Raw genomic sequence first — 5,000 nt, forward strand, 5'->3', positions numbered from 1 at the left:
AATTATCTGTACTCTTTTGTTTTCCTCTAAAATGCGAGCGAACAAGTGCTTTTTTAATACGCTTGCCCAACTGTTTTTTGTTGTGCCTCGACAGTGACAAGAAGATTTTGCCCATATGTTATAAACACGTATTCGCCATGAGTTCTCGTAAAATTAGAAGGAAATCTCAGTAGCTTGTGTTTTCAGAAGTTTGTTTAAAGCACCCAAATGTTATTTAAGTGTTGGCGCAGATCGTGTTTGAAGTTCCTCCTTCCCTTTTTGCATTGCCGTAGTTTGCCGATTTTTGTACCAGGCCAACCTGGCGTGTTTCAATGAAATACATCAAAAAGTGAATGATCTTAGTGGAATAAAGTAAATCAGTAAAACTCTTCTTTGACCTTGAACTGACAAAGTTGTTTTTATGGCTTCTAATTTTAGCATGATTCTTATTACCTGGCTATTGACAGTTGCCTCTGAAATGGCTTTATTTTCCTTTCAATTCGCTCGCTGAGGTTGTGCTTAATGCTTGTTTTCTTTTAAAACTCATTCGGTTCAAGAAAAAACTATTGTCGAAGTAAATTTTAACTGGAAAAACCGATGTCGCACCCATCGCTTCATAATTCATGCGATATCTGTTTTTAGCGTAAAATTTTACCGTGGAAGTCATTAGTTAGGCAATGAATTTTTCTATTGAAGAAAGCAAAAAAAAAAAAAAGATGTAATTATTGAAGCAGCAATCGGAAACATCAAAATGCGGACAATTCGAAACCTTTTATTTTCACAAACCGTACAGGCAGTAAGAATAAATAACCAGGGAGCTCCGCTTTTAGGCTTGGCTAAATCTATATATTAGTGTTTTTTTAACCTTATCACTGAGAAATATAAGCTGAATGCTGTTACTTCATACCAATTTCCACTGGTCGATAACCGCTCGTTCCGCCAGAAGATGGCCTCGCTGGTTCTGTCTCTTTGGCTCAAGCGTGGCTACGTAATGACTATGTTTATCACCGCCTGTTCTTGAACTATTTTCGTGGATATTAATCCAAATCCAGGACCGGCTAATTGCCTAAGCTGTCTTTATTTGAGCGCTAGAAGTCTAAAGACCTTTGTTCCATCAATTGCTGACCTATCTGTCAAGGTCTGTAAGATCTCCAAGCTTGAGGACCTGGTATACACTGGTATCTATGACCTGGTCTGTATTTGCGAAACATGGCTTAATGTGACACGGTGTCAAGCAGCGAACTACTTCCAGGTTATTCAATCTTTCGACGAGATAGGGCTTGCAAGACTGGTAGTGGTGTCCTCATCGCTGTTCAATCTGATCTGCAATCCATACGCCGTAACGATCTTGAAAGAGACAACACCGAAATGGTAGTTGTTGAAATACTTACAAGCAGCAAGACGATAACTTATGCTTTACACGTTCTATCGCCCTCCAGTCCCGAAAAATGTCGATTTACACCTGTTAAATTCATCTTTGAGAAGCAACCCTGGATCTAGTTGTGTGTGAGTAGTTGGCGATTTTAACATTCCCGCCTTGGAGAGTTGGCAGTAAGGAGAGGTTCGCCTTTATTCAACACCTTACGTCGCTTCCGCCCCTCGTGTCCGCTCCTCTCGAATCAGGGGGCTAAACGTTATGCCATCCACATCAAGAGGAAAAGCGTTCAAGTGGATGGAGTGCAGAATACACTTCCCTAAAGCGAAGTTGAGAAAAGCTGTCAATTTCAATGAGACATTAATCGACCGGTAATTCAGAGCGTCGTCAGCGGGACGTTGCTTTAATCGCCATGGTTACACACCAAAAATAAATAAATAATAAACGCATGCTCGGAAACATTCGCGAAAAAATGTCCTTTTCTCATTTATTTGAAAACGGGTGTATATATAAATATGAGAAGAAGAAGGGTGTAGCCATGCTGTGATAGATAATGTAGTAAGGAATAAACTTTTTGAGGCATATATGTTTGTGTTCGGTTTAATACTTCAAACGTTTCGCCGTTTAGAGCTTCGTCAGTGAATGAAGATTATGAATACAGGATTGGTTTACGTAAAAAAACCTAGTGCAATAGTGGAATGTCGAGGCTCATTAATTTGATGGTGTTAATCTAAATTTAGAGTTCGTCCTATGCAACCATTGATGACGTTCTCATGCTTTCGGATTTCTAGCGCTTCGATGAATGTCGTGGAGATTCCTGTGGACGATTTAAGACAAATCCTGCATGGATGGTTTGTTATGATTGATCAAATGTGAATACACCGTCTGTTTCACCATTCTGATATGTTCTTTTATTCTGGATACGTTAGTTCTACTTGTTTCACCGATATAAACCATGTCGCAGTGCGAGCATTTAATTTTGAATACACATGCATTTGCACGTGTGACTGCACGTGCACCTTGACTAGCCTGTCACTGTTTCACTTTACAGCAAAAATAGCTATGTGAGCAATAGGTCTTGTTGTCTGCATTCTGCAAGTGTCAAACACTGTCATTTCTGTTATAACATCATAAGTGTGTGGAAAGCAGACTCATTAAAATTTGGTTCTCTTTTCTTTAAACGCCAATAATAATAATAATCCCAGGCATCAACATATTATTTGCATCGAGTATAATAGTTTAAATGACAGCATAAGCTTTCTGAGAAGGAATCCTTTGTCATCATGTAATTTGCTGTGAGAGCACTATAATACCAAATTATTTGCTTAACCATTTGATCTAAAGCTTCATTATTATTGTGAAATACATGCCAATTTGTTAAAGCACTTAAGCCAAATTGCCGGACAATTTTGGGACTGGAAGGCGCACGTGAAAAGTTTGAATTTTACTCATAAGCTTGCATTAAATTGTCATTTTTGAAGACAATAAGGCCAGACTCAGACGCCGTACTTTTCATGAGCCGAACTTTATACCTTGATCAAGTACATGAAAAGTTCATTGTCTAAATCAATTAAGAACGGCTATTTACTGGGTTGCCTATGGCAATCCAGTCGGAAAATGGGTAGATTATTATTATTTTTTTATTTTCCGTGTCGGTAAAAGTCTTGCCTGTCTCTCCCCTGCTAAGTGGTGTCTTTATGCATAGAGCCTTCTGCGCGTATTGTCTTAGGATCGAGAGGGTAGTGGGAAATGCGTAGATTTCTCTGGTGGACACGGTAGAATGATCAACGTAACCGGCAATGGCGTCGAAAGTCATGTAACGCGAATAGCGTTTTATTGGATTTTAAAGCAAAATATACCCTTATGGAGCTTAATAATGGGAAGTCAATTGGATACTGAACAAGAAAGGCGCTGAAAAAAAAAAATCTGGAATCTTAAAAGCGACGAGTAATGGACTTCGACAACAATCTGTCGCCCGTCGAGCCGTAATAAAAGTGAGATGTAGTTCTAATATTGTACGAGTGTGGTGTTTTGTACAACGCTGAAATCAAATGGAAAATTCTCTAGTAACTTATGGGTTTAACAAAACAGAGACTTGGATCTGTACTCAATTCTGCACAGTCTTCTGCTAACAATTGGAAATTTCACAAATTCCTGTTAGTCAAAAATTATTTGAAAGAAAGCTTGTTGCCCATTTTTTGCTTGATAATTCAAGTAAAGGGTTTTTCAGTGAAGGGTTTGATGCTAAACACTCGTGTTTTTGACACGGAGTGTAATTTGACACGATTGAGTTTCTTGTCTTTACGCTCGTATTAAATGAAATAGGAAGGGTTTTTTGCCTCTTATAGCACATATGTTGTTTGTTTCAAAAAGCATTTCGCTGGAAAATGGTGGCTTTTATGAATTCATCATGTGTAATATGCGAGCTTAACTGGATAGTTTTTATGGCAATAGTAAAGCATTTTCGTGTCAAAATATTAGGTAAGCGACTCCTTTCTGTTGTGTTAACTTAATTGAATATACCATGGCTCGTAAGTTTGTATTTGTCATCTGCTGTAAACTTGATTTCCACTCTCAAAATTACCTCCAGAACCTACCTTTTGCGTAAAATAAGCTTTTAGAATGATTTTCGTTTCTTCTGTGGTGATACTTGACGATTCGGGAACATTTTGTGAAAAAAGAGTTATAACGGGTCACACGCGCAACTTGCCCGATTATGCGTATAACATCCACTTCGCCTTTTGACATCCCATTGAAAGAAACTCGTAAAATATTCGCAGACCGGTCGGTTTCTCTGAAATTTGAATGAATGATTGCTAACAAATATAGAAAGATTTTCACAATCACTAAAAATTCCTGTGTTAAGCATTAGAGTTCGACGAAGAGGTAATGCGACTAAATTTGTCCCGTGCGGTGCTATTTTTATGATTTGACTGTTGTGCAAATTTTGAGAGATAATATTAAATTATGAAAAAAATATCTAGGTAAAGGTAAAGGTACACCTAATTTAACGTCGGAAGTTCCTTTACTCTCTAGAGAGTATTCTCCCAGGAAGCCGACGGATAGATCGTTAAAAAATCTTTATTTTTAGCTGTTATTTCAACATAAAAGATGCAACACTCGACGACAAATAATATTTTTGCTGTTACTATGTATTTTTCCCGGGATCGGGTTGAAAATGAGTTAATTAACAAATTTTGTGTACATGAAACTCGCACTTTTTGCGAATTTTGAGTGTCATGAAATTACATAATTTGCGTGACAATATATCCCTTTTTTAATACTCTGACCCAAATACATTCAGATAGTAACAAACTTCATATTTACTTAACCATTTCTTCGCTTTTGTGCTTGTCAGCATTGTGATTTGCGGTAATTCGCAAGTCTGTTTTTGTATCTCATAGATGTTTAGATTTTCAATTACACGGCCACTCAACCTCTCGATTGTGTAAATAGTTCACCCTGAAGTCAAAATAGATACGTTTCTCAGGAACCCGACAAAGAAGGCTTCCTGACCCGACAGAAGAAATCTAAATATTCAGTTAAATATTACAACAAAATTAATTAACGACGGAAGTTTCTTCGCTAAAAAGTACGTTGTTCTACTCTGAAACATTCTTTCCCGTAGTTCATTCACTTGACACAG

The sequence above is a fragment of the Montipora foliosa genome, unplaced genomic scaffold (genome assembly GCF_036669935.1).
Source record: "Montipora foliosa isolate CH-2021 unplaced genomic scaffold, ASM3666993v2 scaffold_467, whole genome shotgun sequence".
Lineage (NCBI taxonomy): Eukaryota > Metazoa > Cnidaria > Anthozoa > Scleractinia > Acroporidae > Montipora > Montipora foliosa.